This window comes from Rhinatrema bivittatum, chromosome 1 (assembly GCF_901001135.1).
Source record: "Rhinatrema bivittatum chromosome 1, aRhiBiv1.1, whole genome shotgun sequence".
In the NCBI taxonomy this organism is placed as follows: Eukaryota; Metazoa; Chordata; class Amphibia; order Gymnophiona; family Rhinatrematidae; genus Rhinatrema; species Rhinatrema bivittatum.
Window position 1 is genome coordinate 740,973,837 of NC_042615.1, and position 12,724 is coordinate 740,986,560.

The following is a 12,724-nucleotide window of genomic DNA, read 5'->3' on the forward strand; positions in this document are numbered from 1 at the left end:
CTAAGAAAAATAAATATTTCAAGACAGCTGCTGAACAGAATAACATTCTATAATTAAATTAATATAAATGTTTTTAAAATGTTCCCAAAACCAATTATATATATATATAAATCAGACATCAAATAACATCCAATAATTAAAACATAAAGGGATCATACTCAGGCTCCTCAATTTATGCACAGCATGGGATGAAGGATATTATATAGGTGAAACAGATCATGAGTTAAAAAGAAAATGATAAATCTTGACTGATACAACACATCAGAGATAACAGCAGGTGCCACTTCTGTGGGGGCACATTTTTCCATGACCTTACAATGAGCATAGCAAAAGGGAACTTCAAAAAAGACATTCGAAATTAAAATGATCAGTCACTTTGAAACAAACACAAAGGAACCAAATAAGAACATTGGTTTTCTCACCTACTGTCAGACATTGCCCTCCTAGGGCTGTTTGTCTTCTCAGTTTTCTCACTGTTTTGCAAACACATCAACTTGTATTTTCAGGCACTATCATCCTTATTTTGCTCTGACCTAATGAGAGGAGTATGGCCCTCAAATGCTAGTCATGATTGTACTAAATAAAAGGGTATCACCCATACCATGCTTGTTGACCTTTATTTTATATACTTTCATCTACTTTTCCGGATTTCAGACCTCTGTTCCTTGCTATTAGTGCCTGGGATCCCATATCATTTTCAGGATGCTTTTGTAACCCCTGTTCTCCAATCCTTCTAGTGAATGGGGGTCACCCTCAGGTACTGCTGAGCTCTAATAAAATTCAACATAGCTCAGGAGGGTTTCTTCAGCATGGAGGAGCTATCACTCCAGAATCCTTGAGAATCAGCAAAACACACAAGAGCAATCAGCAATGCCCAGTTTCCAGGGGGCCCTTTGGCCTCTCTTGCCTCCAAGAGTTCCTTCGGAGCACATTTCAGACTCCCCCTTTGAACCTGCAATCTCTGCAGCCCCTCAGGGTGGCTCGCCTTTCCTCTCGTTGGGATGATTTCCATCCAGAGGCTGGAATCATAGATTACTACTGGACTAGCAGGTCCATTTCTTTCTCCTTTAGGAATATGAAGGCTAATCCCCTTCCCCTCCAGAGAGCAGGCCAGCATGCCCATTGCCTCTCTCTTCCAAATGACTCCTATGGACTCCCTCTAGTGTGAGAGTCTGCGATTGCAACTCCTTCTAGAAATTCTATTACACAGCCATCAAACTTCCCTCCCACTTGGACTGGATAATGAAAATACCATATGCAAGGGCCCTTAGGGGCCCCCATACTTTGATGTAATCTGGACTCCCTCCTGCTATCAAAGTGCACATAGAATTTAAAATGGAAGAAAATGAAAACCAATTATATAATTCACAGAGTCCTCCCTCTAAATGTGTGTCCTTCCGGAAAACTTTGAGGCCACCAAAAAGCACAGAAATAGAATCCATGGCTGATGAGGCTGTAGCAATTACCAATAAAGTAATTATCCATATAAGAAAAATCATTTATATCACAGAAAATAAATACAAGATGACCTCACCATTATCTTTTGGTGAAATTTATTATGATCTATGTTATGGGAGAAGCAAATTCAGTCCATGGGCTATGGTTTCAAGTTAACGAAGCCACGTACAAATCCCATTCTGAACTATTTCTCTGTTGGCAAGCTGAGTTCATACTTGTTTATTTCCAAAATCATAAATCAACCCTGATTCGCAGATCAGCTGAAGATCTACAACTCACACCTGCTGGTAGCATTTTGCTTATACTAACATAATTTGAGACCTTCTCTGGAATTAACTTGACTGCTACTGTCTTTTTAAACTGTCTTCTTTTCTGCTGTATCTACTATGTAAAACTAGTTGACCTAGAGGGATGTGCATTTGTTTTATTCTGTTTCGTTTTTGTGCATGTGTACATATTTTACTTGCAAAAAATTGTATTGACGTGCATAAAAATCTATTTTACGCATCTAAATACACCTTTACGCATGCGAAAATATATTTATGGGTATAAAGTAATGAAACAAAATAAAGCAAAAGGAAAACATAACGAAAAATAAAAAGGGGAAAAATGAAGCAAACAAAATGTTTTCCATGCACACCCCTATTGACTTAATCGTGGCTCATGTTTAGGACAGCTGGGCCCAAAATAAGGCATAAGCAAAATTATCATTCTCATTTTATACAGGCATGTCTGATCGTGGGCTTTCAAAAAGGGCATTCTAACCCAAACATTTCATACTGAAATCTTACAGATTGTTTCTCAAAGTAATTGTCAATATCTGAATGATCGCTACCTATCTGAGCAGGACCGAAGACACACAAATTTTACCAATCCGTACGATTACATCCTGTGATAGGTATCTAACACTTAGGTATCATATTACATTTTCGTGCATTCATTTCTTGAAACGTCGCTTTATTACAGCTATTCCAGCCACGGCAAATTTAGCACAATTAATATCAAGTGATCGCAAATTTCAAATGAAGTTTAGTAAAGCATAGTCTTGAATTCATAAATCTAATGCTCAAATTTTCCAAGGCACAGCTTTATAAAATCATTCAGTCAAAATACAGAAAACAAATAGATTCCTAATATATATATATACACGTTTATAAAATATCTATGCTATTTATAAGCTTCTCGATGCTGTTCCTTCTATTAACTGCTATGGCAGAGGGATGTTTTAGAAATAAAACTTTATAAACAGAAAATCCTGATTATTCAATGCTTGCTACTCTACTGTTGGTATAATTAATAAGTAATACTCCAAATTGATATGCATTCTGCATTGGACAAATTGTCATTTATACTGCTAGGAAGAAGAAACCAACTGTTTTTCTCTACCTCAGTTGAGTCTGGATTATGGCAAATGCTGCCTACTATCTTGTAAAGACCTGAGTTCAGTTCCTGGGCCAGGCTTCTGCTCCCCAGTCCAACCAGAGCTGGGAGATGCTTTCTTCACAGGGGGTAGGGGAGAGAATCCCAGCTGTTGCTGAACAGTGACGCCTACTGGTCAAACAGAGGGTGCATGCATACTTGGTTCCCAAGGGAGCCACGGTCTGTGGTCCCTGGCCAAGGACCAACACTGCAACTGGTGAGCAAGATGGCGAGAGGGGAAGAGTTATAAACTAGGGGGGAAACACTGGATACCTGCGGATGAAAGATGATGACGTTGTATCATAGTATATGTGAGTTCCACCTGAGCTGGTAACCCAAAGAGAAGAATGAAACTGCCACATCCAAAAAAAAGAAATAAGACAGGACCAATCAGCATCTGAAAAAACTCCCATCCTGGTCCTCCTGCTTCTCACTCTTCCTTCCCCCATCTGTTTTCGTAGGAAAGATTGCCCAAGCTGGAGTTCTTCTCCTTTGAAAACAGACAATTGATGTATTTAAATATACCCTATGAATATATTAATGGATTGTATGTATTAAGGTATCATGCAGAGGATTTGTTTGCCACATTAGCAAAAGTTAAATACAGCAACATTATTTTAGGATAAATAATGGAGTGAGTTGGCTATAAAACTACATTATTTTACTTATTTATTTAGATTTAGTTTTTGGAACTCTGGTAAAAGTTCCTTTATTTGAGTAGAAAAGAGATAGTGGGAACAATAATGAAATTAGGTTAAGGAAGGGTTCTAATCTAAGGACTTAAGGCAATTGCCTACTAAGAATGGGGAAACTACTTTTTTCACTTGCTGCAGAGTTTACTACAGATGTGGAATATCTTTACTTCTTGACTAACCAACATGCAGACAAAACTGTTTCACAGTAAAGAGAAAGCTTAATGGACCATCAAATTTCAGTAATCTAACTGAATGTGTACATATATTCCACATTAGCATCAAAGATACAAACGAAAATCTAAAACTATTTATAATACAAACTCTCTCAGGGTTGGCTTATTTATAGCCTTCTTTCAAAGGAGGCTTTGGCCTGGACCACTCAACTGCTAAAGCAAGATATTACAATCCTTGACCATAGCCACCAACTCTCAGGCTTCTGGGGAATCAGATTGGGTCCAGTTAGGAGAGAACAGTCTTATGCATCTCAGCCAAGAACAATAGAAAATGATATTTACCCTCCAGTTGTCAGATAGTTAGATCATGCCCTCAGGAGGTGCCATTGGTTCATGTGCCATAATTGCTGACAGTATGTAAAACAGCCACACAGAGACCCACCTTTGCAGGTACAACAGACTTCTGGGCTACATCCTTCAGAAACTCCGTTTGTTTGGTCTTATTCCTGCTCCACACCCAAATCTGCAGTCCTGCTCAAGTGCTATATAGCTGCATGCCTAGATGCCTCCCAAGCTAGGCCTAGTTTTACTGGCCTTGTTAACATTCGTCTGGTTTTGCAGCCTCTTCCAAGTATGCCTCTCCTAACTTACCATTCACTCTAGACTGGCTGTACTATGATAGGTTTGGTGTGTAATGAGGCTTATGTGATCAAATTATGGTCTGATAAGGCTGTAAGGCAACAGTCTAATCAGACCTTGTTGGAAACCATTGATGAAGTTAAAACAAGGTGCGATTTTCTCATAAGGATAATGAAGGAGAAGGTTGCTCTATGGAGAAGAAAGGCCCAGAAAACTGCTGAAAGAAGACCCAGCCAAATAACTCTTGCGCCTGAAACAGTTCTTATATGTTATCAAGGCTTCAGAAAACATAAAACATTCAAGAAGGATTTGATACCCTGATAAAGAACTAACTACAGATAATCTACGTTTCTTTCCATCACTGCAAGCCATAATGTTTAGTACTATATTACTTTCCTGGCATTGAAGTTTCAATCTGCATGATACCAGAGTAGACTCTAGCGGTCACTAAATTAATTAACAAAACAACTTAGATATCGTCTCCAATATATGCCACAAAGCAGTTGCATAGATAGCTAAAATAGCAATAAATATATATAATAAATATATAATTGTTTTCTAAAGTTGTCCATCTCAGAATCTAGTAGTTTGATTTAAAAAGCCTGACCTGGTAGTTTAACAGTTATTCCCGATGCAGTCACAGGCCATCCATAGTAGCAGAAGCTGAATCCTGTAAGAGAAAACATAGTATTTGCCACTAGATTGTAAAATGTTTTTATATAACTGAGGAACTAGGAGAAAGCAATTATATCAGAATACTTACTGCTGCAAAATCAAGCAGCAGCATTTAAAACAGCATGCTCAACTTTTTCAACAAAACCAGCTAATGACCTTCATCCCCAGGCAGAGGAGATGCTAAATCTACAAATCAACCCACTAGATCAAACTCTGGGTCTGTTTACTAAGCTTTACCCCCACAGACTTAGAATGGGAGAAAAGCCTTAGTAAAACAGGCACAGAGAGGCAGAAGACCAATCAACAGAGAGACAGCATGAGGAGCAAGAATACTCTCTGAACTATGATGAGACAGGAGGTTAAAAAATAACCACATATAGAAATAGCCCTTAATATCCTCAGGTCATCAAGGCAAGAGAGTTGACATATTACTGTTGGCATTACATCAAAGGATAAACATTTATATGGCACTGGCAGAAAGGAGTGCCCTAAACCAAAGTGTGTTTATACTCGGTAGGACAAATATTTGACAGTCTAATAGAATATTAGGACTCCAGGCAGAGACCGTGCAAGGTGATACCATCCCTCTGGAGACAGCCAACCTGCACGTTCAGGATCCAATTGGCTGCTGGTTCAACCAATCAGGGAGGGCTCACATGCAGCCACTTCTGCCAGCACATCCCCCTTCTGTGGCACAAAATGGCAGGTTTTTAGGTTGCCCCCAAACAAAGGGTAATTCAAAGCTTTAGTAGGTTAATGATACGCTGGCTGCACATAATTATTGAATCAACATTTTCTTTCCTCTTTCTTTTCCAGCATTCCTCCTTCTTTGCATCTGCACTCACGAGGTATAAATAATGGTTTCCCAAAATAACACTGAACTTCTGTAATTGCAAAATTTAATTTTTATTATACTCAACACAGTCAAAATGTGTCTCCCCGCTCCAAAACTGTACAGAGTTATTTTGTATGTTTTACAACATTTGCAAGTGAGTAAGATATCACATTTTTCACTGAAATGTATGATTTTAAAATTTTCACCAAAAGGGATTATATTTGAATTTTAAATTAATCAGAGAGGTTGTGTTAGAAGAATACCACCAAAACGGCCATTGCACAATTAATGCACTGGGAAAACATTTTCACACATAAGCTTAAAACAGCTTCTACCGGTTTTGTTCAATCTTACAGAATTTTTATGAAAAGGATAAACTAACATTATCCTCCTCTGGCCACATAAGAGAGGCTGTGGAACAGGAGAGAAACCTGTTCTTTCCTTGTTGTACTTTTTTGGGCTTATTTGCTGACTAAATCTTGAAGTGAAATGCAGTTTTGTTTGGTTTTTGGGGGATGGGGTGGGTTGGATCTCTGGAGGTGACAGATCAAAGGTAAGATATACAAAAATATAAATAAGACAGTGTTGGCATTTGTTAAACATTAAACTGGATTAGTTGTAATGCTCCTTCCGAACTGGACAAAAAAATTCTAAATTGCTCACTAGGGTTGTATTCAGAATTTATGCTGTTAGGGGACTTATACTATTATTGGTAGTAGCCAGGGCCAGATTTAAAACTTGGGTTCCCATAGGCAATGGTAGTGGGGAGATCAGGGCCATTTTCTCCCCTCCCCAAATAAATGGAGAGGGAGAGGGGGAAGAAAGTCTACCCTCTCCCCCAGAAATCATTGTAGGGTGTGGGGCTCCCCTGCCCAGATCTTCTCCTCTCCCTTGGCCTCTCACATTGTGTCTCCCCTCACCTCTGGCCCTGCAGCTGCTGCCTTTGCTCCTCAGCTGGGCCCAGGGCAATAATTTGATCAAAAATCAACACAGGGCCTGTAAACAGGTGCACACACTCACACGACCTGCAGCAACCCCACCCCTCACATGGGTTTCCTTGGTAACAGGACTCCAGTGTGAGAGAAGGGGGAAGGGCTGTTGCAGGGCCTATGCATGCACCCCATACGTTTGGTCAAGTTGTAGCTGTGGGCCTGGCTGAAGAGGCTACAGGCCCAGATGCTGGCATGGCAGTTACCTCCGTCCTGGATATCAAGTGATGTCAGAAGGACTGTATACAAAAAGGCATAACAAGGTGGCATGGCTCATCCACTGTAAACTGTTTAAACATTATGGGGTGGATTTTAAAAGCCCTGCTCGCGTAAATCCGCCCGAATTTACGCGAGCAGGGCCTTGCGCGCCGGCGTGCCTATTTTCCATAGGCCTGCCGGCGCGCGCAGAGCCCCGGGACTCGCGTAAGTCCCGGGGTTTTTTGTCGGGGGCGTGTCAGGGCGGGGCCGATCGACGCGGCGTTTCGGGGGCGGGATGCGGCGTTTCGGGGGCGGGCCCAGGGGCGTGGTTTCGGCCCGGGGCGGTCCAGGGGCATGGCCGCGCCCTCCGGAACCGCCCCTGGGTTGCGTCTTGGCGCGCAAGCGGGCCGCTGGCGCGCGTGGATTTACTTCTCCCTCCGGGAGGCGTAAATCCGTGGACAAAGGTAGGGGGGGGTTTAGATAGGGCCGGGGGGGTGGGTTAGGTAGAGGAAGGGAGGGGAAGGTGAGGGGAGGGCGAAAGAGAGTTCCCTCCGAGGCCGCTCCGATTTCGGAGCGGCCTCGGAGGGAACGGAGGCAGGCTGCGCGGCTTGGCGCGCGCCGGCTGCCCAAAATCGGCAGCCTTGCGCGCGCCGATCCTGGATTTTAGAAGATACGCGCGGCTACACGCGTATCTACTAAAATCCAGCGTACTTTTGTTTGCGACTGGTGCGCCAACAAAAGTACGCGAACGCGCATTTTTTAAAAATCTACCCCTATGAGTACAATATTCAAAAAAGCCTCCAATTGCTAACTTATTTAGCTGGATAAAAGTTAATCCAATATTCAGCTGCATAAATGTCTACCGAATATCCCGAAATACAGTTATCCAGGAAGGCCTTCCTGGACAACTTTGCAACCTAACTGGCTAGAGTTGAATATTGCTGGTGAGGTTGCAAAGATATAGAAACAGAAGTGACAGCAGAAGAAGACTAAACGGCCCATCCAGTCTGCCCAGCAAGCTTTCACACCTATTTTTTTCATACTTATCTGTTACTCTGACCGCTGAGATCAGGGCCCTTTTTTGTAACTTTTTGGTTCCAATTCCCTTCCACCCCCACCAACGATGCAGACAGCAGTGCTGGAGCTGTATCTAAGTGAAATATCTAGCTAATTGGTTTGGGGTAGTAACCGCTGTAATAAGCAAGCTACTCCCACGCTTGTTTACCCTGCCTATGCAATTCAGTCCTTGTTGGTTGTCTGAATATAAATCCTCTTTACTTCATTCTGCCCTGCCGTTGAAGCAGTGAGCTGCGCTGGATATGTACATAAAAACATAAGAAATTGCCATGGTGGGTCAGACCAAGGGTCCATCAAGCCCAGCAACCTGTTTCCAACAGAGGCCAAACCAGGCCACAAGAACCTGGCAATTATCCAAACACTAAGAAGATCCCATGCTGCTGATGCAATTAATAGCAGTGGCTATTCCCTAAGTAAACTTGATTAATAGCCGTTAATGGACTTCTCCTCCAAGAACTTATCCAAACCTTTTTTGAACCCAGCTACACTAACTGCACTAACCACATCCTCTGGCAACAAATTCCAGAGCTTTATTGTGCATTGAGTGAAAAAGAATTTTCTCCGATTAGTCTTAAATGTGCTACTTGCTAACTTCATGGAATGCCCCCTAGTCCTTCCAAGTGAAGTATCAGGCTTAATTGATTCAGGGTAGTAACTGCCGTAACAAGCAAGCTACACCCATGCTTATTTGTTTACCAAGACTATGTAATACATTCCTTGTTGGTTGTTGTCTGAATATAAATCATCTTTTCTTCATATCTAGAAATGTGTTCTTCATATCTAGGAATGTGTTCCCCCCAGTCTCCGCCAAAGATCCCCAAGTTGCCACCACCCAGACAGCAAAATAAGTTGCGGGCCTCTAGGTCCGATAAACCTTCCAACTTCTTCCCCCCCGAATTTAAAAAATAAACAAACTTCCACCTATCGCTTTCTAAATGCAGTTTTTCTCTATAACTATCAGCTGGTAATATAATACATAAAATCTGTATATACAGAACACTGATATACAGAATAATATTATATAAAATCACTGTGTACATTAAATAATAAAAAAAACCAAAAACAGAAATACTGAAGAAATATTTTCTGGGCGTTCACTGAAGAAGAGGATTTAGGAGGATCACAGACGATTTATTAAAGAGCATTAGAAAAGCACATTAACACATGCACTGGTTGATAAGTGTTGCAAAGTTTTTAGTGGGTTTGACTATTGCAGGTAATGTGTGCATGACTGGAGACAGTGACACATCTGTGTTCCTGCTGCTAGTAGTAATGCACTTGTTTCCAATCTTCCCAGCCCATCCCCAAATATTCAGGAGCAAGTTTGAACCCGAATACCTCTCCCTTTTCCCTTCTTGATCAAGGGGTACTGAGATCCCAGTCCCTCACTTGGATCCCTCTCACCTATTCCCTTAGAGCAGAGCTTTCCAAACTATGGGCTAGATTTTAAAAGCCCTGTGCGCGTAAATCCTATTTTGCATAGGCTGCCGGCGCGCGCAAAGCCCCGGGACGCGCGTAAGTCCTGGGGCTTCGTAAAAGGGGTGGGAGGGGCGTGTCCAGGGGGGGGCGTGTCGGCAGGCCGGGGGTGTGTCCGGGGGCATGTCCGGGGTCAGGGGGTGATCCAGGCGGGTCCAGGGTCGTGGCAACAGTTCGGGGGTGAGCCTGGAGGGCAGTCCCGAGTCCCCCGGCACTGTGGCCTGTGGGGGATGGCAAGGCGGCACACGCAAGTTACGCCTGCTTCATGCAGGCGTAACTTGCTCAACAAAGGTAGGGGGTGGATTTAGGTAGGGCTGGGGGGTGGATTAGATAGGGGAAGGGAGGGGAAGGTGGGGGGACGCGGAAGGAAAGTTCCCTCCGAGGCTGCTCCAATTTCGGAACGGCCTCGGAGGGAATGGAGGCAGGCTGCGCGGCTCGGCGCACGCAAGCTGCCGATTTTGCGCAGCCTTGCGCTCGCCGACCCTGGATTTTGTAAGATACGCGTGTACTTATTTAAGATCTACCTCTATGTGTCTCCTGCAGTGTGCAGGTGTGTCGCGCAAGCCCGGTCCACATAGCCACTCCCCTCCGGCGATTCACTGTTTTTTTTTCAGTTCGTGGGTTGTTTATTATTGGGCGATTTTTGCTGGCAATTGCGGTTTTTTTGGGCTTGGTGGGTGGGACTTGAGCCCAGCTGTCCCTGTCATTGGCTGCTGCTGCTGATGAGGCCTGGCCACGAGGAGTACTGACTGCAAGCAACAGTGTCTGGTGATTATGGAAGGTGTTATGCAGCACGGCAGGCTTGAACCCTGAAGGGAGTGAAGCACTTAACTGGCAACAATCAAAAAGAAGAGGTACATGAGTGTGGGGGCCAGACATGTGGTTGGGGGGGGGGAGAGAGATGAGTTGTATGTTTGTGGGCCCCTGGGCCGACGGGAGCGATGGTACCAACAGGGCAGGTGCAAGGGGATTGGGTGTCCTACGCACCTTCAGCCTTGCGCCGCCCCCAGCCGCAGCCTCAACTTCTCTCCCCCCCCCCCCCCCGCCCCTGCAAAAGAAAACTTACAAAATACCTGGTGGTCCGGGTGGGGGCCCGGGAGCGATTTGCCACTCCCGGGGCCTCGGATGCCATAAACAAAATGGTGCCGGTGGCCTTTAGCTCCTACCATGTGACAGGGGCTACCGGTGCCATCGGTTGGCACCTGTCACATGGTAGGGGCTAAAGGCCACCGGCGCCATTTTGCTTAGTGGAACCCGAGGTCCTCGGAGCAGCAGATCGCTCCTGGGCCCTCTCCTGGACCACAAGGGGGGGGGGGTGTCGGGAGGGTGGTACGGTGAGGCGGGGGCTGGCAGAATTTTGAAAGGGCACTTTTTGCCCTTTCAAAATTCTCGCCCCCTAAATCACGGCGCCCTAGGCACAGGCCTAGCTCGCCTAGTGGTTCCTCCGGCCCTGGGTACCACCCACAGGGAGAAACCCTGTGAGTCTCACCGTCGGGAGGCAAGGTCTCGGCAGGCTTCAGACCCAGTTGTGGAATGGTCTTTATTAGAGAGTGAGAGAGAGGGACTGCCCAAGAAGCAGGCAGTGCAGAGACAAGCACAATGCTCGTGAAATGGGGTATACCCAGAGGGAATGCCTTCTAGTAGCAATCCGGTAATGGTCCACAGAGCGGGGTACACCGATAAGGTCCTCTCATAGAGATGGCTTGGTAGTGGCCTGCAGCGCAGGGTACACCAGCGAGGTTCCTCATGTAGATCAGGAATGATAGTGGCCCGCAGCGCGGGGTATGCCAGAGGATTCCCACAGATGATGGTATGGTGGAGGTCCACAGGATAAGGTGCACATAGGAAGGTCCTAAGCAGGTGAATGCGGTAGTGGCCCGCAGCGCAGGGTACAGCGCGGGGTACACCGGAGAGAGAGGAAGTAGATCGAAAGAGTCAGAGTACTCATAGCAAGGTGCATTCCAGCAGTAGTCCTGGGATGCAGGGGAGAGCGATAGCCCAAGGCAGAAGGCCCTCCGAGGAGCAGATAGCCTGAGACAAGGAAAGGCCCCCGAGGAGCGGGTACCCAGAGGGTGTCTCACCAGAGTAGGAGCTGGAACGGAAGTCCGTAGCGTGAGGTCGGAATCAGCAATGAGGGAACTCGTTGCCAAGTCGTCAGTGGTCAGGTTCGGTCGGCTTAAGTATCCGGGGGTGGAGACGTCATCAGCAGGGGGACACCCGAGGTTACCGCCAAGCAGTGCTTAACCTGACCTGTGCGCGCGCTTATGTGATCCCGGAATCAAGATGGCGGCCGGCAGCGCCCATGCCGTCACGGTAACGGCAGGTTGGTCGGCGGTAGCTGGCAGATGCCGCTACTTTCCCCAATGGAATCACTGAAGAGAAAAGAGAGGTGAACAGAAGTGGTTGCAGCCATCTGCGACCGACGGGCGTAACAGTGTGTGGGGGACAGACATGTGCTTGGGCTTGTTTTTTGGAAAATAGCGCTTGTTTTTCATGAAACACTGGCAACAATCAAAAAGAAGAAGTACATGAGTGTGGGGCCCAGACGTGCTGGGGAGGAGATATGAGTATGTGGGAGCCAGACATGTGCTTGGGGAGGAGAGAGATGAGTGTGTGGGGGACAGACATGTGCTGGGGGGGGAGAGAGATGAGTGTGGGGGGGACAGACATATGCTGGGGGGGGGGAGAGATATTAGTGTGTGGAGGACAGACATGTGCTGGGGGGGAAGAGAGATGAGTGTGTGAGGGACAGACATGTGCTTGGGGGAGAGAGAGATGAGTGTGTGGGGGACAGACATGTGCTGGGGGGGGGAGAGAGATGAGTGTGGGGGGGACAGACATATGCTGGGGGGGGGAGAGATATTAGTGTGTGGAGGACAGACTTGTGCTGGGGGGGAAGAGAGATGAGTGTGTGAGGGACAGACATGTGCTTGGGGGAGAGAGAGATGAGTGTGTGGGGGACAGACATGCTTGGGGGGGGCGAGAGAGATGAGTATGTCAGGGCCAGACAATTTGTTTTATTATTGTTACTCATAAATTATAACAATAACATTAATCTTGGAATATTATATATTTTTAATATAAATGAAA

General features: G+C 45.4%; 1 protein-coding gene across 1 annotated transcript in view; it reads right to left on the reverse strand.

Annotated features, from left to right (window-relative positions):
- GHR (growth hormone receptor) overlaps window positions 1-12,724 on the reverse strand; it is a 531,792-nt gene that overhangs the window by 360,076 nt on the left and 158,992 nt on the right. The window contains 1 exon segment of the mRNA XM_029578049.1: window positions 4,992-5,054. The gene's annotated coding sequence lies outside the window, so the exon portion shown is untranslated.